We start from the raw sequence: 24,990 nt of genomic DNA, 5'->3' as shown, positions 1-24,990 counted from the left end.
ATGTGTCCTGCACCTTGTAGATAGTATAAAGCAGAGCTGAGGTTGTCATTGGCTCACCTATCAGGGGTTTTGGATGATGCACCCACTACATTATGTTTACTGAAAGAGCATTTAATGCATTTAATGACCTACCCCCACCCCCATGACACTTTCAGCTCTGCTACATCGAATAACACGGATGAGTTTGCAGACAATAATTCAGTCGGTCACTTTTCTGTCCCGACATTATGTCATGCTAATAGCTGGGATGGTTTCGCATGTGGAGGAATGCCATATTGTGAGACTGTGCCCAGCTGGCATCTCTAGTCATACGCCATATGGAGTAATAAGCGTCCTACCCTGTTGTTTTGTTAGAAAAAAAAACTCATCTCTCCGACAGGTGCTGTTCCATAGGGGATTTTGTGTGTAAGTTACACATATAAAATTATCAGGTATCTGGGTAAACATGTTTGAGCTCGGAGGGGTGGAAAAGAAAATGAAAGGTGTGGATTGTCTCGCCACCTTCTCCGTTATGTTTATCTATATGTATTCACAGCTTGATAATGAAGAGAAAACAAATGTAAAGCTTAAAAAAATCACATAAAATTATCAATATGGTGGCAATATACAGAGTTCTTCTTCAGGACTATCCCTTTTCTATAGCAGTGCCGTGTTTCCCAACCAGGGGGCCTCCAGCTGTTGCAAAACTACAACTACCAGCAACCCTGTTTTGGAAACACTGTATCAGCTGTTGTGGTGTGTGTGTACGTGTATCGGCTGTTGTGGTGTGTGTATACATGTATCGGCTGTTGTGGTGTGTGTATACGTGTATCGGCTGGTGTGTGTGTGTATACGTGTATCGGCTGGTGTGATGTGTGTATACGTGTATCGGCTGGTGTGGTGTGTGTAAACATGTATCGGCTGTTGTAGTGTGTGTATACATGTATCGGCTGTTGTAGTGTGTGTATACATGTATCGGCTGTTGTGGTGTGTGTATACATGTATCGGCTGTTGTAGTGTGTGTATACATGTATCGGCTGTTGTGGTGTGTGTATACATGTATCGGCTGTTGTAGTGTGTGTATACATGTATCGGCTGATGTGTGTGTGTGTATACATGTATCGGCTGTTGTAGTGTGTGTATACATGTATCGGCTGTTGTAGTGTGTGTATACATGTATCGGCTGTTGTGGTGTGTGTATACATGTATCGGCTGGTGTGTGTGTATACATGTATTGGCTGGTGTGTGTGTATACATGTATTGGCTGGTGTGTGTGTGTGTATACATGTATCGGCTGTTGTGGTGTGTGTGTATACATGTATCGGCTGTTGTGGTGTGTGTATACATGTATAGGCTGTTGTGGTGTGTGTGTATACATGTATCGGCTGTTGTGGTGTGTGTGTATACATGTATCGGCTGTTGTAGTGTGTGTATACATGTATCGGCTGTTGTAGTGTGTGTATACATGTATCGGCTGTTGTAGTGTGTGTATACATGTATCGGCTGTTGTAGTGTGTGTATACATGTATCGGCTGGTGTATGTGTATACATGTATCGGCTGTTGTGGTGTGTGTGTATACATGTATCGGCTGGTGTGTGTGTGTGTATACATGTATCGGCTGTTGTAGTGTGTGTATACATGTATCGGCTGTTGTAGTGTGTGTATACATGTATCGGCTGGTGTATGTGTATACATGTATCAGCTGTTGTGGTGTGTGTGTATACATGTATCGGCTGTTGTAGTGTGTGTATTCATGTATTGGCTGGTGTGTGTGTGTGTATACATGTATCGGCTGTTGTGGTGTGTGTGTATACATGTATCGGCTGATGTGTGTGTGTGTATACATGTATCGGCTGTTGTAGTGTGTGTATACATGTATCGGCTGTTGTAGTGTGTGTATACATGTATCGGCTGTTGTAGTGTGTGTATACATGTATCGGCTGATGTGTGTGTGTGTATACATGTATCGGCTGATGTGTGTGTGTGTATACATGTATCGGCTGTTGTAGTGTGTGTATACATGTATCGGCTGTTGTAGTGTGTGTATACATGTATCGGCTGGTGTGTGTGTATACATGTATCGGCTCGTGTGGTGTTTGTGTATACATGTATCGGCTGTTGTGGTGTGTGTGTATACATGTATCGGCTGTTGTAGTGTGTGTATTCATGCATTGGCTGGTGTGTGTGTGTGTATACATGTATCGGCTGTTGTGGTGTGTGTGTATACATGTATCGGCTGTTGTGGTGTGTGTGTATGCAGGTATCGGCTGTTGTGGTGTGTGTATACATGTATCGGCTGTTGTGTGTGTGTGTGTATACATGTATCGGCTGTTGTGGTGTGTGTATACATGTATCGGCTGTTGTAGTGTGTGTATACATGTATCGGCTGTTGTGGTGTGTGTATACATGTATTGGCTGGTGTGTGTGTATACATGTATTGCCTGGTGTGTGTGTATACATGTATCGGCTGGTGTGTGTGTGTGTATACATGTATCGGCTGTTGTGGTGTGTGTGTATACATGTATCGGCTGTTGTGGTGTGTGTATACATGTATAGGCTGTTGTGGTGTGTGTGTATACATGTATCGGCTGTTGTGGTGTGTGTGTATACATGTATCGGCTGTTGTAGTGTGTGTATACATGTATCGGCTGTTGTGGTGTGTGTGTATGCAGGTATCGGCTGTTGTGGTGTGTGTATACATGTATAGGCAGTTGTGGTGTGTGTGTGTATACATGTATCGGCTGTTGTGGTGTGTGTGTGTACATGTATCGGCTGTTGTGGTGTGTGTGTATGCAGGTATCGGCTGTTGTGGTGTGTGTGTATACATGTATCGGCTGTTGTGTGTGTGTGTGTATACATGTATCGGCTGGTGTATGTGTATACATGTATCAGCTGTTGTGGTGTGTGTGTATACATGTATCGGCTGTTGTAGTGTGTGTATTCATGTATTGGCTGGTGTGTGTGTGTGTATACATGTATCGGCTGTTGTGGTGTGTGCGTATACATGTATCGGCTGTTGTGGTGTGTGTGTATACATGTATCGGCTGATGTGTGTGTGTGTGTATACATGTATCGGCTGTTGTAGTGTGTGTATACATGTATCGGCTGTTGTAGTGTGTGTATACATGTATCGGCTGTTGTAGTGTGTGTATACATGTATCGGCTGATGTGTGTGTGTGTATACATGTATCGGCTGATGTGTGTGTGTGTATACATGTATCGGCTGTTGTAGTGTGTGTATACATGTATCGGCTGGTGTGTGTGTATACATGTATCGGCTGGTGTGGTGTTTGTGTATACATGTATCGGCTGTTGTGGTGTGTGTATACATGTATCGGCTGTTGTAGTGTGTGTATTCATGCATTGGCTGGTGTGTGTGTGTGTATACATGTATCGGCTGTTGTGGTGTGTGTGTATACATGTATCGGCTGTTGTGGTGTGTGTGTATACATGTATCGGCTGTTGTGTGTGTGTGTGTATACATGTATCGGCTGTTGTGGTGTGTGTATACATGTATCGGCTGTTGTAGTGTGTGTATACATGTATCGGCTGTTGTGGTGTGTGTATACATGTATTGGCTGGTGTGTGTGTATACATGTATTGGCTGGTGTGTGTGTATACATGTATTGGCTGGTGTGTGTGTGTATACATGTATCGGCTGTTGTGGTGTGTGTGTATACATGTATCGGCAGTTGTGGTGTGTGTATACATGTATAGGCTGTTGTGGTGTGTGTGTATACATGTATCGGCTGTTGTGGTGTGTGTGTATACATGTATCGGCTGTTGTGGTGTGTGTATACATGTATTGGCTGGTGAGTGTGTATACATGTATTGGCTGGTGTGTGTGTATACATGTATTGGCTGGTGTGTGTGTGTATACATGTATCGGCTGTTGTGGTGTGTGTGTATACATGTATCGGCAGTTGTGGTGTGTGTATACATGTATAGGCTGTTGTGGTGTGTGTGTATACATGTATCGGCTGTTGTGGTGTGTGTGTATACATGTATCGGCTGTTGTAGTGTGTGTATACATGTATCGGCTGTTGTAGTGTGTGTATACATGTATCGGCTGTTGTAGTGTGTGTATACATGTATCGGCTGTTGTAGTGTGTGTATACATGTATCGGCTGGTGTATGTGTATACATGTATCGGCTGTTGTGGTGTGTGTGTATACATGTATCGGCTGTTGTAGTGTGTGTATTCATGTATTGGCTGGTGTGTGTGTGTGTATACATGTATCGGCTGTTGTGGTGTGTGTGTATACATGTATCGGCTGATATGTGTGTGTGTATACATGTATCGGCTGTTGTAGTGTGTGTATACATGTATCGGCTGTTGTAGTGTGTGTATACATGTATCGGCTGTTGTAGTGTGTGTATACATGTATCGGCTGATGTGTGTGTGTGTATACATGTATCGGCTGATGTGTGTGTGTGTATACATGTATCGGCTGTTGTAGTGTGTGTATACATGTATCGGCTGTTGTAGTGTGTGTACACATGTATCGGCTGGTGTGTGTGTATACATGTATCGGCTGGTGTGGTGTTTGTGTATACATGTATCGGCTGTTGTGGTGTGTGTGTATACATGTATCGGCTGTTGTAGTGTGTGTATTCATGCATTGGCTGGTGTGTGTGTGTGTATACATGTATCGGCTGTTGTGGTGTGTGTGTATACATGTATCGGCTGTTGTGGTGTGTGTGTATGCAGGTATCGGCTGTTGTGGTGTGTGTGTATACATGTATCGGCTGTTGTGGTGTGTGTGTATACATGTATCGGCTGGTGTGTGTGTATACATGTATTGGATGGTGTGTGTGTGTGTATACATGTATCGTCTCATGTGTGTATACATGTATAGGCTGGTGTGTGTGTGTGTATACATGTATTGGCTGGTGTGTGCGTGTACATGTATTGGCTGGTGTGTGTTTGTGTATACATGTATCGTCTCGTGTGTGTATACATGTATTGGCTGGTGTGTGTGTGTACATGCATTGGCTGGTGTGTGTGTGTGTACATGTATTGGCTGGTGTGTGTGTGTATACATGTATTGGCTGGTGTGTGTGTGTATACATGTATCGGCTGTTGTAGTGTGTGTATACATGTATCGGCTGTTGTGGTGTTTGTGTATACATGTATCGGCTGTTGTGGTGCGTGTGTATACATGTATCGGCTGTTGTGGTGTGTGTGTATACAGGTATCGGCTGTTGTGGTGTGTGTGTATACATGTATCGGCTGTTGTGGTGTGTGTGTATACATGTATCGGCTGTTGTGGTGTGTGTGTATACATGTATCGGCTGGTGTGTGTGTATACATGTATTGGCTGGTGTGTGTGTATACATGTATTGGCTGGTGTGTGTGTGTATACATGTATCGTCTTGTGTGTGTATACATGTATAGGCTGGTGTGTGTGTGTGTGTGTATACATGTATTGGCTGGTGTGTGCGTGTACATGTATTGGCTGGTGTGTGTGTGTGTGTATACATGTATCGGCTGTTGTGGTGTGTGTATACATGTATTGGCTGGTGTGTGTTTGTGTATACATGTATCGTCTCGTGTGTGTATACATGTATTGGCTGGTGTGTGTGTGTACATGCATTGGCTGGTGTGTGTGTGTGTACATGTATTGGCTGGTGTGTGTGTGTATACATGTATTGGCTGGTGTGTGTGTGTATACATGTATCGGCTGGTGTGGTGTGTATACATGTATCGGCTGGTGTGGTGTGTGTGTACATGTATCGGCTGGTGTGGTGTGTGTATACATGTATTGGCTGGTGTGGTGTGTGTATACATGTATTGGCTGGTGTGTGTGTGTGTGTATACATGTATCGGCTGGTGTGGTGTGTGTGTACATGTATCGGCTGGTGTGGTGTGTGTATACATGTATCGTCTCGTGTGTGTATACATGTATTGGCTGGTGTGTGTGTGTACATGTATTGGCTGGTGTAGTGTGTGTGTACATGTATTGGCTGGTGTGTGTGTATACATGTATTGGCTGGTGTGTGTGTATACATGTATTGGCTGGTGTGTGTGTATACATGTATCGGCTGGTGTGGTGTGTGTGTACATGTATCGGCTGTTGTAGTGTGTGTATACATGTATCGGCTGTTGTGGTGTGTGTATACATGTATCGGCTGTTGTAGTGTGTGTATACATGTATCGGCTGTTGTGGTGTGTGTATACATGTATCGGCTGGTGTGGTGTGTGTATACATGTATCGGCTGTTGTAGTGTGTGTATACATGTATCGGCTGTTGTGGTGTGTGTATACATGTATCGGCTGGTGTGTGTGTATACATGTACATTGGCTGGTGTGTGTGTATACATGAATTGGCTGGTGTGTGTGTATACATGTATCGGCTGTTGTAGTGTGTGTATACGTGTATCGGCTGGTGTGTGTGTGTGTACATGTATCGGCTGGTGTGTGTGTATACATGTATCGTCTGGTGTGTGTGTATACATGTATCGGCTGGTGTGGTGTGTGTGTACATGTATCGGCTGTTGTAGTGTGTGTATACCTGTATCGACTGGTGTGTGTATACATGTATTGTCTGGTGTGTGTGTATACATGTATCGGCTGGTGTGGTGTGTGTGTACATGTATTGGCTGGTGTGTGTGTGTGTATACATGTATCGGCTGGTGTGTGTGTGTGTGTATACATGTATTGGCTGGTGTGGTGTGTGTATACATGTATTGGCTTGTGTGTGTGTGTGTGTATACATGTATCGGCTGGTGTGTGTGTGTATACATATATTGGCTGGTGTGGTGTGTGTATACATGTATCGGCTGGTGTGTGTGTATACATGTATCGGCTGGTGTGTGTGTATACATGTATTGGCTGGTGTGTGTGTGTGTATACATGTATCGGCTGTTGTAGTGTGTGTATACATGTATCGGCTGGTGTATGTGTATACATGTATCAGCTGTTGTGGTGTGTGTGTATACATGTATCGGCTGTTGTAGTGTGTGTATTCATGTATTGGCTGGTGTGTGTGTGTGTATACATGTATCGGCTGTTGTGGTGTGTGCGTATACATGTATCGGCTGTTGTGGTGTGTGTGTATACATGTATCGGCTGATGTGTGTGTGTGTGTATACATGTATCGGCTGTTGTAGTGTGTGTATACATGTATCGGCTGTTGTAGTGTGTGTATACATGTATCGGCTGTTGTAGTGTGTGTATACATGTATCGGCTGATGTGTGTGTGTGTATACATGTATCGGCTGATGTGTGTGTGTATACATGTATCAGCTGTTGTAGTGTGTGTATACATGTATCGGCTGGTGTGTGTGTATACATGTATCGGCTGGTGTGGTGTTTGTGTATACATGTATCGGCTGTTGTGGTGTGTGTATACATGTATCGGCTGTTGTAGTGTGTGTATTCATGCATTGGCTGGTGTGTGTGTGTGTATACATGTATCGGCTGTTGTGGTGTGTGTGTATACATGTATCGGCTGTTGTGGTGTGTGTGTATACATGTATCGGCTGTTGTGTGTGTGTGTGTATACATGTATCGGCTGTTGTGGTGTGTGTATACATGTATCGGCTGTTATAGTGTGTGTATACATGTATCGGCTGTTGTGGTGTGTGTATACATGTATTGGCTGGTGTGTGTGTATACATGTATTGGCTGGTGTGTGTGTATACATGTATTGGCTGGTGTGTGTGTGTATACATGTATCGGCTGTTGTGGTGTGTGTGTATACATGTATCGGCAGTTGTGGTGTGTGTATACATGTATAGGCTGTTGTGGTGTGTGTGTATACATGTATCGGCTGTTGTGGTGTGTGTGTATACATGTATCGGCTGTTGTGGTGTGTGTATACATGTATTGGCTGGTGTGTGTGTATACATGTATTGGCTGGTGTGTGTGTATACATGTATTGGCTGGTGTGTGTGTGTATACATGTATCGGCTGTTGTGGTGTGTGTGTATACATGTATCGGCAGTTGTGGTGTGTGTATACATGTATAGGCTGTTGTGGTGTGTGTGTATACATGTATCGGCTGTTGTGGTGTGTGTGTATACATGTATCGGCTGTTGTAGTGTGTGTATACATGTATCGGCTGTTGTAGTGTGTGTATACATGTATCGGCTGTTGTAGTGTGTGTATACATGTATCGGCTGTTGTAGTGTGTGTATACATGTATCGGCTGGTGTATGTGTATACATGTATCGGCTGTTGTGGTGTGTGTGTATACATGTATCGGCTGTTGTAGTGTGTGTATTCATGTATTGGCTGGTGTGTGTGTGTGTATACATGTATCGGCTGTTGTGGTGTGTGTGTATACATGTATCGGCTGATATGTGTGTGTGTATACATGTATCGGCTGTTGTAGTGTGTGTATACATGTATCGGCTGTTGTAGTGTGTGTATACATGTATCGGCTGTTGTAGTGTGTGTATACATGTATCGGCTGATGTGTGTGTGTGTATACATGTATCGGCTGATGTGTGTGTGTGTATACATGTATCGGCTGTTGTAGTGTGTGTATACATGTATCGGCTGTTGTAGTGTGTGTACACATGTATCGGCTGGTGTGTGTGTATACATGTATCGGCTGGTGTGGTGTTTGTGTATACATGTATCGGCTGTTGTGGTGTGTGTGTATACATGTATCGGCTGTTGTAGTGTGTGTATTCATGCATTGGCTGGTGTGTGTGTGTGTATACATGTATCGGCTGTTGTGGTGTGTGTGTATACATGTATCGGCTGTTGTGGTGTGTGTGTATGCAGGTATCGGCTGTTGTGGTGTGTGTGTATACATGTATCGGCTGTTGTGGTGTGTGTGTATACATGTATCGGCTGGTGTGTGTGTATACATGTATTGGATGGTGTGTGTGTGTATACATGTATCGTCTCATGTGTGTATACATGTATAGGCTGGTGTGTGTGTGTGTATACATGTATTGGCTGGTGTGTGCGTGTACATGTATTGGCTGGTGTGTGTTTGTGTATACATGTATCGTCTCGTGTGTGTATACATGTATTGGCTGGTGTGTGTGTGTACATGCATTGGCTGGTGTGTGTGTGTGTACATGTATTGGCTGGTGTGTGTGTGTATACATGTATTGGCTGGTGTGTGTGTGTATACATGTATCGGCTGTTGTAGTGTGTGTATACATGTATCGGCTGTTGTGGTGTTTGTGTATACATGTATCGGCTGTTGTGGTGCGTGTGTATACATGTATCGGCTGTTGTGGTGTGTGTGTATACAGGTATCGGCTGTTGTGGTGTGTGTGTATACATGTATCGGCTGTTGTGGTGTGTGTGTATACATGTATCGGCTGTTGTGGTGTGTGTGTATACATGTATCGGCTGGTGTGTGTGTATACATGTATTGGCTGGTGTGTGTGTATACATGTATTGGCTGGTGTGTGTGTGTATACATGTATCGTCTCGTGTGTGTATACATGTATAGGCTGGTGTGTGTGTGTGTGTATACATGTATTGGCTGGTGTGTGTGTGTGTGTATACATGTATCGGCTGTTGTGGTGTGTGTATACATGTATTGGCTGGTGTGTGTTTGTGTATACATGTATCGTCTCGTGTGTGTATACATGTATTGGCTGGTGTGTGTGTGTACATGCATTGGCTGGTGTGTGTGTGTGTACATGTATTGGCTGGTGTGTGTGTGTATACATGTATTGGCTGGTGTGTGTGTGTATACATGTATCGGCTGGTGTGGTGTGTGTGTACATGTATCGGCTGGTGTGGTGTGTGTATACATGTATTGGCTGGTGTGGTGTGTGTATACATGTATTGGCTGGTGTGTGTGTGTGTGTATACATGTATCGGCTGGTGTGGTGTGTGTGTACATGTATCGGCTGGTGTGGTGTGTGTATACATGTATCGTCTCGTGTGTGTATACATGTATTGGCTGGTGTGTGTGTGTACATGTATTGGCTGGTGTAGTGTGTGTGTACATGTATTGGCTGGTGTGTGTGTATACATGTATTGGCTGGTGTGTGTGTATACATGTATTGGCTGGTGTGTGTGTATACATGTATCGGCTGGTGTGGTGTGTGTGTACATGTATCGGCTGTTGTAGTGTGTGTATACATGTATCGGCTGTTGTGGTGTGTGTATACATGTATCGGCTGTTGTAGTGTGTGTATACATGTATCGGCTGTTGTGGTGTGTGTATACATGTATCGGCTGGTGTGGTGTGTGTATACATGTATCGGCTGTTGTAGTGTGTGTATACATGTATCGGCTGTTGTGGTGTGTGTATACATGTATCGGCTGGTGTGTGTGTATACATGTACATTGGCTGGTGTGTGTGTATACATGAATTGGCTGGTGTGTGTGTATACATGTATCGGCTGTTGTAGTGTGTGTATACGTGTATCGGCTGGTGTGTGTGTGTGTACATGTATCGGCTGGTGTGTGTGTATACATGTATCGTCTGGTGTGTGTGTATACATGTATCGGCTGGTGTGGTGTGTGTGTACATGTATCGGCTGTTGTAGTGTGTGTATACCTGTATCGACTGGTGTGTGTATACATGTATTGTCTGGTGTGTGTGTATACATGTATCGGCTGGTGTGGTGTGTGTGTACATGTATTGGCTGGTGTGTGTGTGTGTGTATACATGTATCGGCTGGTGTGTGTGTGTGTGTATACATGTATTGGCTGGTGTGGTGTGTGTATACATGTATTGGCTTGTGTGTGTGTGTGTGTATACATGTATCGGCTGGTGTGTGTGTGTATACATATATTGGCTGGTGTGGTGTGTGTATACATGTATCGGCTGGTGTGTGTGTATACATGTATCGGCTGGTGTGTGTGTATACATGTATTGGCTGGTGTGTGTGTGTGTATACATGTATCGGCTGGTGTGGTGTGTGTATACATGTATCGGCTGGTGTGTATGTATACATGTATTGGCTGGTGTATGTGTGTGTATACATGTATCGGCTGGTGTGTGTGTATACATGTATCGGCTGTTGTAGTGTGTGTATACATGTATCGGCTGGTGTGTGTGTGTATACATGTATCGGCTGGTGTGTGTGTGTATACATGTATCGGCTGGTGTGTGTGTGTGTGTGTATACATGTATCGGCTGGTGTGTGTGTATACATGTATCGGCTGGTGTGTGTGTGTATACATGTATCGGCTGGTGTGTGTGTGTATACATGTATCGGCTGGTGTGTGTGTGTACATGTACTGGCTGGTATATATGGAATATATACATGTGTGTGTGTGTGGTAGAGGGTGTGATGCAAAGGGCAGATGGAATTACCCTAGGGGCAGATGGCATTAACCCTTTGTATTCATGACGCCAGGGTGCGGTTTATAATCAATACTACCTGAAGGTATATTGCTGGATCCTGGGCTAGGCACGGTGGCACCACATATGTGAAGGAAAGGAGTAGGAATGTCTATGGGAGGGGGCATAAGGGCTGTGATTGCTAGTCATGCCCCTCCCATGGACATGAATGGAGGGGGAATGGCGTCCCCACCTTGGCCGCCTGAACCCGGCGTTCTGAACATAAACGTTAAAGAGTATCTGCCATTAACTAAACTGTCCCTAATCCCCCACCCCATTTGTTCCTGACACTCACTGACTCTATCCCTGTCTTTATTTTTACTAAAAAATGCAGATAAATACCTTTTTTCCCTTCACTGTGGCTGCTCAGTCTTTCTGCTGCGTGCGAGGGAAGAAGGGAGCGTGGCCCGGCAGGCATGACGTCATCTGAAACCTGCGTCTGAAACCTTCCTCAGCGATCCCTGCGATATATCAGGCAGACCCGGTCCTCAGTCAGAGCAGCGCTGCACTGACATTTGGCCAGCGCACGTCGCCTCTCCTTCTCAGAGGACGGAGCCTGATGACGCAGCCGGCCATGTCAGGAGCACACTCTGCTCTGCTGTGCGCACAGCGGTCGCTCCCACCTGTCTGATTGACATGCAGAGAGCAGTGCTGTGCGGGTCACCTGTCCCGGCTGCAGTCTGAGATTTCGGACCCATGCTAGGCCAAGCATGAGTCCGAAATCTAAAAACGACAAGCGGCCGGTCCATCAAGGGAGACCCCTAGTGGTAGGTTTTACAAAGTAAAAATTCACAAGGAAATGTAATTTTTTTTTTTAATTATATACATTTAGGAGATTGTTATAAATGCCTTACTGTGCAACAAATAAAACGTTTTTTTTTGTGTGACAGGTACTCTTTAAGAATGCCGGAGTGCTTGCCCTAAGATCACGTAGGGTCCCAGCGGGTGGACCCCCTTGTGATCAGACATCATATCCCCTATCCAAAGGAGTACCCCTTTAACATACAGCTGCCCCCCCCCCCCCCCCCCCCAGGAGAAATATAGTATTACTTTAGATTAGATTAGATGAAAGGTAATCCATGTAATGCAAGGATGGCTTCAGTCCTTCAGAAAAGGGGTAGCTCATAGTGTGAACTTGGCCAAATGAGTATAAAAAGAATATGACAGAATACGACTTATTGACTTCTCTGGGAGATTTTTGTGGTCATGCTTTGTGACATGTGCAGCAGTCACTGTGCAGTGAGAGGGAGGAGGGAGGAGAACTCATAATGCTGTTTTTTCTTTTTTTTCCTTTCAGCTTTATAACAGAGGTGATACCTTTCATTGTTTTCCTCTCATGAGAAAGAGATTACGCCTAATCCTGTCCTCAGAGTACACAACGCACCCTGAAAAGCGCCATTCAGTGTCGGCCTATTGTGAAGGCCTAGTGGCAAAATTAAAAACTACGCCTCAAAGTGCGATGTACATAAAATCCTGACTGTAGAATCCCTTTATTTGCAGTTATTTGAAGCCCATATCTCTCTATCTATCTTAAAGGGGTACTCCGCTGCTCAACGTTTGGAACAAACTGTTCCGAACACTGGAGCTGGCGCCGGGAGCTCGTGATGACACAGCCCCTCCCCCTCAGGACATCCCGCCCCCTCAATGCAAGTCTATGGGAGGGGGCGTGACTGCCGTCACGCCCCCTCCCATAGACTTGCATTGAAGGGGCGGGGGCGTGACGTCATAAGGGGGTGGGGCTATGACATCACAAGCTCCAGCGTTTGGAACAGTTTGTTCCAAACGCTGAGCAGCAGAGTACCCCTTTAAATCTCCGTCTTATCTAGGTTTTTTTTTAGATCTGTTTTGTCTTACCACTTATCCTGTGAATCCGAATCCAGCTTTGACGGACACCTCCGTGTCCCAGTAATGGAAAAAGGTGACTACATGTCCATCATTATCTCTCCGATAACACCTCCGAGGATGATATTACCAGTTCGTTCCCGGCTACGCGTGGACTGTGTACTTTACCGATGAATTATGTTTGCACTATGCAATTTACTGAGAAAGATTTTTCCCGCTTGTGGCTTTATCTGTGATTTGAACGCTTTGTGTGGCAGACGGTAATGGGGACTTTATCTGTGTTATTATTGAATATACAGACTTGAATGTAAACCGGGTTCTAAGATGGCGGGGGGGGGGGGGGGTCCAGGGTTGACGGGACTTTAAAAATACCTCTATCCATATATTATGCCTCTTTCCTCTTCTGGCCATACACATTCAAATTAGACAAAGTTGGCGGTCTCGGCGGGATTGTCCAACTATCTAATGTGAATGAAGCCTCCTGAATGTCCCTTGATGTCAAGTATCAGGACTGAGAATGCTTTGGCATCTTCCCTCTCCCTGTTCAGATTACATACATGTTCAATTCTGTATATGGAGAAGGAAAATACAGTTCTTGGCCATAAAATAGTCCATCTGAATGCTGAAATACGTGCTTACCATGCAGTTTTTTAAACTACACTTTGGTACACTTTGTTATAGTGGAAAGTCATTATGGGAGATTTATCAAAACCTGTCCATAGGAAAAGTTGCTGAGTTGCCCATAGCAACCAATCAGATCGCTTCTTTCATTTTTTTTAAAAGGCCTCAGAAAAATGAAAGTAGTGATCTGATTGGTCGCTATGGGCAACTCAGCAACTTTTCCTATGGACAGGTTTTCATAAATCCCCCCCCCCCCCCCCAACCCATTGTCTCCAAAGTCACCTCCAAATGGTGTTTGCTTCTGCCAGACATCTGGGACCTTGTATTGGGCAAGTGCCTGGGCCAACGATGGCGGCCATGTTTAGTAGCTCGCTGTAATGATGACAAGTCCTACAAGTCTTCTAATTTAAAGAGTCCAATGGCAAATTCCCAGTTACTCATAAAATGGTCTTCGAACACAGCTGAGAGTTGTAGCTTCCATGGTAATGTAATGCTAGATGGTGGGATTTCATACCAGCTGTGGTCTAACCTCATGGCTTCTGTATCCCGGCCAACTTCAGGATGAATTCACGAACACACTGACATCCAATTTGCACTGAGGTTTTCAATAAATCAAAATGTCACAAAGCTTTAGATATTTCCTTGGCCAAATGGAATTGATACTTTTTCCTAAATGACATTTGTTCAAAAATTCTCAAGGGGGGCAGGGGTAAAAGATGTAACCCCACCTCCTCGTGCCATCCTCATAACCTCTGTGATCTCTTCCAAGTCCTTCTTTTGACTTTGGCTTCATCTCTGGAGACGTTTCAGTTCTTGTCAGGTTGCTTAGGACAATGTGTCATTAATCATAAGCTTTGAAAGGACTGTCGGGTCTGACCCGTGATGGATTCTTAAGACTCAGTGATGAAGAGAAGGAAAAATCTAGAACAAATATGATATTTCAAGCCCTTGGAGGCTAAGAAATTATTGAAATAATGTGTCTGTCTCTGTTTTAAAGAAGCTTAAAGGCGTACTCCGCATCTAGACATCCCTATTCAAAGATGTCTCATCACAGGGGTCCCGCTGTCTTAGCTGCGGCACCGCAGACATCCGGTGCATGGAGTGAACTTCACTCCTTGCCGGATGACTGGCGAAGCAGTGCGTGGCCATGACGTCATGAGCTGGCGCAACAGTGACATCACGAGCCTCCGGTGCTGCACCCGACGCTGTAAGCGAATGCCGGGTGCAACAGGGAGATCTCGGGGTCCCGAGATAAGGGACAACATGTCTAGGGGCGGAGTGCCCCTTTAAAGAACTTCTTGACCAGAATGCCTTTACAAGAAATTCTTTCAAACTCATGGCCAGCCAGGACCTGAAGTGTGTGTCTCTGAAACGCGCTGTCCAATTCCCCCAAAAAAATGTTGTTTTTTTTTGGACTGGTAACCAGTTGCTTAATCTGTTGGTTAGTGCCTCTTATACATCCATTCTTTACTGGGTTCTTCAGAACTCCCACTGCTGTTCTTTTGGTCCCTTTGGGCACAGGGGCCTTGGTGTGATTACTTCCTCTCCAAACCTATAGCTGATGAATCGCAAAGAAAAAAAATATCATAGTATTCGACTTAACATTCCTTATTACTAAGGTAGCTTTGCAGTTTGGGAAGGGTATGGTAGCTCTTTCTGGAGCCATGTGGTGTCAACCAACATATTGTGCCCAATGATCCTTGATCAAACCCATAGGTACTTCATGGGCCGCCATATAGTCTGAACATGACTATATAAGATGTTGCCTTGGGGATAGGAACCAAGATCCTGGTCTAGGATTGTACAAAGAGAGATGCTTTCTTCTAAAAATAGCCCCACCACCCCTGCCCACAAGTCGTGTGTGGCATTGCAGCTTGCGCTCAATAGAGGTGAGCAGCGCCAGACACAACCCATGGACAGGTGTGAGGCGGAAAGCAGCCATGTTTTTCTAATCCGGGAAACTCCTTTTAACATCATATAAATGCACTTATGGTACATTTTTTTATTTTTCGATATAAACATCAAATCCCCAGTTCTCTTCCACAAGCAGAGCTCTGCAGCCTATACGCGAATGTAATCCACCTGAGAGCGAGGATGCCATTCATTCCACATTCACATTTTCTTTACGTTTTTTTTATCGCCGTACACCTGGTCGGTATAGCAGGTGTTCCCAGAAATTTAGCAGAACAGGTCTGGTAAACAGTTCTGTGTTCTAGTGACTATGATCCTGTCAAACAGCCTGAGGCCTCCGCAGCGCACAGCAGGCGGCAACGTTATATGCGAAAGACATTTAGAGAACTAATCCAGAACATTAGAGGATTATTACATTCCATTTACAAACTTTTTTACTATTTTTACTACTTTTTCTTTTTATTTCGTCAACTTAAAAAAAAAAAAAAAATCTATTCATCCATAAGGTCTTTGGATGGCAGATGGAAGACATGGCTGACTCTGCAGCTTAAACAGAATAGTGCTTACCTACCTCACAGAAACACCAGGTTGGGACATGCCTAAAGGGCATTTTTTTTTGGGGGGGGGGGGGGGCAATCCAAAAAAACTGGCTGAAAGAGGGGCAGAGTTTATAGAAATGCTGCCTAAAGTGGATGTATTGAAGGAATTCCAGGGCATAAGTCCTCGGTGCGCTTTGGCCATCACCCTCGAAGATGGCTTCACTGACTGCTTGCTCAGCAAATTACTGACTCAGCCGATGATTTGCTGAGCAGGCCATCGCTGAAGCCCGTCTCCAAGGGCGAGGACCAGAGCATGCCAAGGATTGGTGATTGTCCAGCCACTATATAGGAGATAGTGGGGGCATCAGTGGCTGACCCATTTACCACCCCCCACCGTTTCCATTGACAGCAATGCATTTGTGAGCAATTTTTCTCAAAAGAATGAACATGTTCAGAATTTAAAGGGGTACTCTGGTGAAAACTTTCTTTTTTTAAATCAACTGGTGCCAGAACATGAAACAGATTTGTAAACTACTTCTATTTAAAAATCTTAGCCCTTTCAGTACTTATCAGCTGCTGTATGATCCACAGGAAGTTCTTTTATTTAAAAAAAAAAAAATTCTGCCTGACCACAGTGCTCTCTGCTGACACCTCAGTCCATTTTAGGAGCTGTCCAGAGCAGAAGCAAATCCCCATACGAAACCTCTCCTTCTCTGGACAGTTCCTGACATAGACAGAGGTGTCAGCAGAGAGCACTGTGGTCAGACAGAAAAGAAATTAAAAAAGAAAAGAACTTCCTCTGGCATCAGTTGCTTTAAAATATTTTTAGTTTTTCACTGGAGTACTCTTTTAAATTTCCATGGCACGATGTTGCTCTGGAATTTTTGAGCAGAAATTCTCTGCTTGGAAATTCTACCGTGTGAATAGGCCCTTAGGTTGTAAGATTTACCATAAAAGTTCTAGGAAAGAAAGATGGAAAGTATGGCTGACATTACAGCTAACAAAGCTTTCCCAGGCTAGTGAAAAGAGAGCCTATCTACTTTTTGCTACTCCACATCCTTGGATGCCATGGTCACTATTGACCTTGGCATCTAATTGGTTAAATAGCAGGGATGTGCTGACACAATTGCAAGATTACCGGGATCTAATAATGACACTAAAATCATGACATAAAACTAGAGATTATGCAGGAAGGGGTTAACGGACTCAGACCCCCTCCATCATTAGATGCTATGGTCACTATTGCACTGTGGCATCTAATTGGTTAAATAGCAGGGATGTGTGGACATAGTTGCAAGATTACCGGAATGTACTAATAACACTTAAAGGGGTACTCCGCCCCAAGACATCTAATCCCCTATCCAAAGGATAGGGGATAAGATGTCTGATTGCGGGAGTCTCACAGCTGGGACCCCCGCAATCTCTGTCCAGCTCCTGGTGTTCGTTTAGAACTCTAGGAGCAGGCAGCGGGGGTCGTGATGTCATGGCCACGCCCCTCGTGACATCACACCCCCTAAATGCAAGTCTATGGGAGGGGGCGTGGTGGCCACCACGCCCCCTCCCATGGACTTGCATTGAGGGAGCGTGGCATGACCGTGACCTCACGACCCCCATCGCCCGAACAAAATGCTCCGAGCGCTGGGGCAGCGGAGTACCCCTTTAAATCAGGACATAAAAGTAGAGTATTTGCCTCAAGGGGCTAAAGGACTCGGACCCCCTCCATCCTTAGATGCCATGGACGCTATGGACTGTGGCATCTAAATGATGGCGGAATCGGGGATGTGCTGATACAGTTGCAAAACTACTGGGATGTTTTAATAGAGTATTTGCAGGAAGGGGTTAAAGGACTCACATACACCTTCATTGTCCTATGTAATATCCCATCTAGAATGTGAGACTCTTCCATCACGGATGGTAACAATACATCCGCTCTCCGCACAGTCATCTTCTGCACGTTCAGCAGAAAACACCGTATCGGGTTTCAGAGATAATCTGTGTATTAAGTTCCTGCTGTGGCCTTTTAAACCAGCCATTGATTGGTTGCCAATAAAGTTTTTTTTTTTCTTTTAAACAAGTTATTAAATTTGTTGCAGGAAAGTGCTGAGCCGAGTCGCTTTGTAGCGTTTCCATGCTGCTTTGCCCCACGGGCTCCAAAAGGCTACTTGTTATTTAAGCAAATGAAAAGCTGACGGGACCGAGGTTAAATGGGCGATGACTAACGCGTAGATAGGTGACTGCGAGAAGGAACGTGCGGATCAATATGAGATTCTGTACTGCAGATGGAGCGGGGCTCAGTTTGTCTGTTAGATCACAGTTCTAAACTTTTAAGAAAATTATATTAGTATTAACAATTTTACCTGGATTAGAAAGAAGAATCTACATTTCCTCCAAAAAAACTGAAATACTTGATGGTATATTAAAGGGGTACTCCACTGCCCCAGCATTCGGAACATTTTGTTACGAACGCTGGGTGCCTGGCTGTGGGGTTCGTGATGTCACACCACACCCCCTCAATACTAGTCTATGGGAGGGGGCGTGGCGGCAGTGTTGACAAGTTTAGATTGATAAACGTTCATGTATCATAATCAGTTCACCAACGAAAACTCTCAGTCTGAACACAACTTTAGTCTGGTTTCTTGAACAATGAAAGCTGATGGCTGCAGGATCTAGAAGAAGGACACTTTGTGATCAGCTTATAGTCAAGGAAAGATGCAGTCGAAGTAGCTGCACCGAGCCCTTGGAGCCTGTGTGGGAACAAATACAAATGTTATAAAAGGCCCCTCAGGGGTGTAGTCACTGCTTCAAGCCACACCTCTGAGCACTCTTATGTACTCTATACTCTCTACAGGATCTAGAAGAAGGACACTTTGTGATTAGCTTATAGTCAAGGAAAGATGCAGTCGAAGTAGCTGCACCGAGTCCTTGGAGCCTGTGTGGGAACAAATACAAATATTATAAAAGGCCCCTCGGGGGTGGAGTCACTGCTTCAAGCCACACCTCTGAGCACTCTCATATACTCTATAAGTGCTTTATACAACAGGCGTGAGGCAGTGAAAACCTCTCAGTTTTAGGGTAACACATTTATTTGATGCTGCTGATGCGCTACTGACCATCCCTAGAGTCAGCCTCCTACTTTGCCCGAGTGTGGTTCATCGGCTCGTAGCAACAATACGCCGCTACAAGCAGACACTGAACTGCCAGTCATGGGGGTCCTGCTACTGGGACCCCCTTGATCTCTGAGCAGCATCCGGCGCTCATTTAGAATGCTGAGTGTGGGCGGCGGGGGGCATAATGTCACGACCACACCCCTTGTGACGGTTTGCCTTGCACCCTCAATGCAAGTCTATAGGTGGGGGCGTGGCCCGCTGCCACACCCCCTCCAATAGACTTGCATTGAGGTGGAGTGAGGTCATGAGAGGCGTGGTCGTGACACCGTGACACACGCTATCCACACTCAGTGTTTGGAACAAAATGTTTCCAAATGCTGGGGCAGCGGAGTACCCCTTTCATGTGTTTTTTTGTAATGATTGGTAGCAGATTAGATTGTAAATTGGGAGTTTTTAGTAATCACAGGTAAAATAAAAATAATAATATTATAAAACAGTAGAGGTGACTAAGTATTTTAGGTTGAGTTTCCCTTTAAATTGTGATGGAGGTCGCTACATCTGTATATAGGGCCAGTGGATGTAGAGGTAGCAGTGATACTAGGTATAAAGGGGTACTCTTGGCAACTTTTCCTCTGGACAGTTTTGATGAATTACCCCCCCATGTTCTGAGATGTAACTTAAAGGGGTACTCCCGTGGAAAACTTTTTTTTTTTTTTTTTAAATCAACTGGTGCCAGAAAGTTAAACAGATTTGTAAATTACTTCTATTAAAAAATCTTAATCCTACCAGTACTTTTTTGGGGCTGTATATTACATAGGAAATGCTTTTCTTTTTGGATTTCTCTTCTGTCACGACCACAGTGCTCTCTGATGACCTCTGCTGTCCATTTTAGGAACTGTCCAGAGCAGCATATGTTTGCTATGGGGATTTTCTCCTGCTCTGAACAGTTCCTTAAATGGACAGCAGAGGTCAGCAGAGAGCACTGTGGTCGTGACAGAAGAGAAATCCAAAAAGAAAAGCATTTCCTCTGTAATGTACAGCCCCTAAAAAGTACTGGAAGGATTAAGATTTTTTAATAGAAGTAATTTACAGATCTGTTTAACTTTCTGGCACCAGTTGATTTACAAAAGAAAAGTTTTCCACGGGAGTACCCCATTAAGTTACATCTCAGAACATGGGGGGGAATTTGTCAAAATTGTCCAGAGGAAAAGTTGCTGAGTTGCCCATAGCATCCAATCAGATCGCTTCTTTCATTTTTGATAAGACCTCTGAAAAATGGAAGAAGCGATCTGATTGGTTGCTATGGGCAACTGGGCAGCTTTTCCTCTGGACATTTTTGATAAATCTCCCCCATTGAGTATCTGGCCAATTCTCCCAAAAATTATATACCGTATTTTTCACCGTATAAGACGCACTTTTTCTTCCCCCAAACTGGGGGGGGAGTTGGTGCGTCTTATACGGCAAATACACATTTAAACCCTGTCCTATCAGGTCGGTCCCTGCGGCCATCAACGGCCGGGACCCACAGCTAATATAGGACATTACCAATCGCGGTGATGCCCTGTATTAACCCTTCAGACGCGGTGATCAAAGCTGACCGCCGCGTCTGAAGCCAAAGTGACACTAACCCGGCTGCTCAGTCGGGCTGTTCGGGACCGCCGCGGTGAAATCGCGGCGTCCCTAACAGCTTACAGGACACCGGGAGGGACCTTACATGCCTCCTCGGTGTCTGCTCCCTGCCGGGATCCCCTGCATGGCCGGTGTTCTCCTTCGTCGTCATCATGTCGTTGCACACACGCCGTCCCGTCATCGTGCGTAGCAACGTGATGGCGGCGACGGAGAGCGAGGACACCGGGCAGCAGAGACGTTCCGGAGCGACGGGGACACGGCGACAGCAATGGAGGGCGACATCCAGGGCAGCGGTGACGAGCAGTGACGGGTCCAGAGCGGCGGGGACACGTGAGTATTACCCCCTATACCAGTGGTCTTCAACCTGCGGACCTCCAGATGTTGCAAAACTACATCTCCCAGCATGCCCGGACAGCCAACGGCTGTCCGGGCATGCTGGGAGTTGTAGTTTTGCAACATCTGGAGGTCCGCAGGTTGAAGATCACTGTCCTATACTTTACATTGTATTTGGTTCAGAATCTTTTTTTTCTAGATTTTCCTCCTTTAAAATTGGGTGCGTCTTATATGCCGGAGCGTCTTATATGGCGAAAAATACGGTAAAAGAAATCTAAAAAAGAAAAACAAAGAAGAACTCTAACCTTTCTTCCTTAGGGGTTGATATCACTGTAAATGCCCCAGGAAGTTTACTAAAGATTGAACTTTGTGTCTCTGTCGCCCTAAGAAACAGATTTCCTCGCTCCCGGTTGTTTTGGTCCAGACTTGTGGTTTAACTAAAATCACTTTAGTTCAGCCGCGTCTCAGCGTTGCGTCTTCTGCAGGGGAACAAAATAATGAGAACACTCTCAGGGTGAAACTCAAGGATTTTATTTTTTGTTATATATCTGTTTTTTATTTATTTTTTTATCTTACGGCTCAATGATGTTTCTGCATCTAAGTCTCAGAGATTCAGCACGATGCCTGGGTGGTAAGAAGGTCCTTCGTTTCCGATCCACCGGGGAATTATGTAACGAGACATTGAGATTTACAGCAGGGAAACAACGAGGTTTAGAATTAAAATACATTGACTTTTAACATTTGTAAAATTATTCAGAGATCCTTTATTTGTTAACCGAGAGGGAACAAGAGGCGAAATATCCTTTTCCTATATAAACCCAAAAAATATATAACTTATACCAGTTGAACATATATAATTATATACAGTATATACCCAGGTTATACCAGCATGGTCCATATCACTATATACAGGAGATATATAACTTATACCAGCTGTACATATATATTATATACAGTATATACCAGGTTATACCAGCATGGTACATATCACTATATACAGGAGATATATAACTTATACCAGCTGTACATATATAATTATATACAGTATACACCCAGGTTATACCAGCATGGTCCATATCACTATATACAGGAGATATATAACTTATACCAGCTGTACATATATAATTATATACAGTATACACCCAGGTTATACCAGCATGGTCCATATCACTATATACAGGAGATATATAACTTATACCAGCTGTACATATATAATTATATACAGTATACACCCAGGTTATACCAGCATGGTCCATATCACTATATACAGGAGATATATAACTTATACCAGCTGTACATATATAATTATATACAGTATACACCCAGGTTATACCAGCATGGTCCATATCACTATATGCAGGAGATATATAACTTATACCAGCTGTACATATATAATTATATACAGTATACACCCAGGTTATACCAGCATGGTCCATATCACTATATACAGTATATATAACTTATACCAGCTGTACATATATAATTATATACAGTATATACCCAGGTTATACCAGCATGGTCCATATCACTATATACAGGAGATATATAACTTATACCAGCTGTACATATATAATTATATACAGTATATACCCAGGTTATACCAGCATGGTCCATATCACTATATACAGGAGATATATAACTTATACCAGCTGTACATATATAATGATATACAGTATATACCCAGGTTATACCAGCATGGTCCATATAACTATATACAGAAGATATATAACTTATACCAGCTGTACATATATAATTATATACAGTATATACCCAGGTAATAACAGCATGGTCCATATCACTGTATACAGGAGATATATAACTTATACCAGCTGTACATATATAATTATATACAGTATATACCCAGGTTATACCAGCATGGTCCATATCGCTATATACAGGAGATACATAACTTATACCAGCTGTACATATATAATTATATACAGTATATACCCAGGTTATACCAGCATGGCCCATATCCCTATATACAGGAGATATATAACTTATACCAGCTGTACATATATAATTATATACAGTATTTACCCAGGTTATACCAGCATGGTCCATATCACTATATACAGGAGATGTATAACTTATACCAGCTGTACATATATAATTATATACAGTATATACCCAGGTTATACCAGCATGGTCCATATCACTATGTACAGGAGATATATAACTCATACCAGCTGTACATATAGAATTCTATAACTATATACAAAAGTTGTACTCAAGCTAAATTATTGCAATAAATACATTTCTAAATAATAAATTATTAAATTATTGTAATAAAGTAAAGTAATAGTCGTGTCAACTCTTTCCAATTCCCCATTCATTTTATATCTTTCACAATATTTTCCTTGACATTAATAAACCAACAATTTATCTAAAATAGAAAAAAAAAATGCAAAAATAAAATTTCTGTAAAATAAAAAAAAAATGCCACAGAGAATTTAGGTTTAAATAAATGTGATGTTTTTTTTTATTATTATTAGCTTTTATTTTATGTTTTTTTTTCTATCACTGTAGAGTAACACATTTGTATGACAGTAAATTACTGACCTAATTGTTCCCTGGACTCATGAAAGATTAGAAGGAGCCCAATCACACAAGTGTCAGTCAATTCTGTGCGGACCCAGGCTGCCTTTGAAGTGACATATTAGTATTTAGTTTTCATTTAAAAACCAATATTTGGTATTTCACAGTCCTTTTGAAGCGGGATCATGTGCCACAGAAAATCCTCAGCGCCGACGTGAGTCTGACAGACGTGAGAATTAAACTAGGTGTCTTATAACAACCTCGTGTTACTTATATATTTTTGGAATTTTATGTTTTTGAATTTTACGTGTTTTGCATGTATGTTTTTTAATCATGTGGTTTTTTTATTTTTAATTTAATTTTAGTTTTTTTTAATTATTAAATGTCTTTTTTTTCTATTATTTAGTTTAAATCTTGTATTTGCTTATTTAACTTTTTTCTTTTATTCAAATTTAACATGGGAATTTTTTTGAAACCTTTTTTTGTCTTTTATTCCAACTTTTCCACTAATATAATATTATCTGTTTTACCTTCTATTTGTTTATTTACATGTTGGTTGTTTTATGTTTAAAAGGGGTTGTCTTTAATTGATTTTTTTTTAAGCAAAAAAAGAAAATAAAGCATACTTACCTTCCTCCAATCCCCTGCCATTCCAATTGCGTCCATTCCTTAGTGCTCTATGCTTCTTCCTGATTCTGATGACATGCCAACCCTTCAGGAAATGCCCTCTCAGCCAATGACTGGCTGCAGCTGGTCATGGATGTGATTGGCTAAGTGGGCAGTGCTTGCAGAATCAGAAGCAAGCAGAAAGCATCAGGGACCAGAAGCCATTAGAATTGTAATTGTGGGGGATGAGGGGCTGGTGAGTATGCATAGTTTTTTTTTCTTGCAGTACTGACGGGCATTTACACAAAATGTATTTGTTGGGATGCAACTAATTTCGAGTCACGAGCTGCAATAACCGCATAGGGCACCATAGCATGTATGCACAGGAGCAGGAACTCCTGTCAAAGGCAGGAGTCCCTGCACCTGTAAAGTAAGCAGTGTTGCAGTACAGTTTGTGCTCTTAACATTTCCTGGTCCAAGTAAATGTACAGTACATTGCACTTAGTGAACAGGATATATGCAGAGTGCCTGGCCCAGTATGTGTATATTCCAGTAAAATCAGAGCAAAAAAAAAAAACTGTAGCAAAATAGATCCAAGTTTTTTCTTTTTT

General features: G+C 43.3%; 1 protein-coding gene and 1 long non-coding RNA gene across 14 annotated transcripts in view; one reads left to right on the top strand and one right to left on the bottom strand.

The window, feature by feature from the left end:
- Positions 1-24,990, top strand: part of TENM4 (teneurin transmembrane protein 4) — a 1,400,276-nt gene that overhangs the window by 633,040 nt on the left and 742,246 nt on the right. The gene's annotated exons all lie outside the window — the stretch shown is intronic.
- The window catches only part of LOC130358279 (uncharacterized), a 70,196-nt gene continuing 62,971 nt past the window's right edge, over positions 17,766-24,990 (bottom strand). Inside the window, exons 3-5 of the long non-coding RNA XR_008889448.1 lie at positions 21,812-21,877; positions 21,541-21,714; positions 17,766-18,910 (exon numbers count right to left, since the gene is read on the bottom strand). This is a non-coding gene — a long non-coding RNA (uncharacterized LOC130358279). The remainder of the gene's footprint in view (positions 18,911-21,540; positions 21,715-21,811; positions 21,878-24,990) is intronic.

This window comes from Hyla sarda, chromosome 2 (genome assembly GCF_029499605.1).
Source record: "Hyla sarda isolate aHylSar1 chromosome 2, aHylSar1.hap1, whole genome shotgun sequence".
Lineage (NCBI taxonomy): Eukaryota > Metazoa > Chordata > Amphibia > Anura > Hylidae > Hyla > Hyla sarda.
Note: the sequence above shows the minus strand (reverse complement) of the source record. Positions and strands in the feature narration are given on the sequence as shown.